This window comes from Laccaria bicolor, genomic scaffold (genome assembly GCF_000143565.1).
Source record: "Laccaria bicolor S238N-H82 LACBIscaffold_347 genomic scaffold, whole genome shotgun sequence".
Taxonomy (NCBI): domain Eukaryota; kingdom Fungi; phylum Basidiomycota; class Agaricomycetes; order Agaricales; family Hydnangiaceae; genus Laccaria; species Laccaria bicolor.
In genome coordinates, this window is record NW_001890202.1 from 7,498 (window position 1) to 7,935 (window position 438).

Here is a 438-nt window from a genome sequence, read left to right on the forward strand (position 1 = left end):
GGATATTGTGGATGACGATGACTGGAGCAATTGTGATGAAGAGGAAACCCCAGCACCGAGCATACCCAGTTTGCCTGATCAGGGATATGGATCGGCCGAACATCAACAAATCCTCTTACCATCCTCATTTCAAGCAGCCCTCCTCCCTACATCACTGGGAGAAGCCCGGTGCGTAGAGATAGAATTGAGAGTGGCCCAGGCAAATAACACTCTGAAGCATTTATGGGAAGCCATCGGTTACAAGTCATTCCTTTATTGGAAGAGAATTCAAGCCGAGAAATTGAAAAAATGTGTACCTCGGGCTTACGATGCTGTACAAGGATCGGATCGCGATATGAAAAGTGCTCTCCAGGCATACAACCAAGCTCGATGGGCTCTTAATCAGCTCAATGCTCCTCAGGGCACTCGTGACCGATACAAGCCGATAGGGAAAAAAGA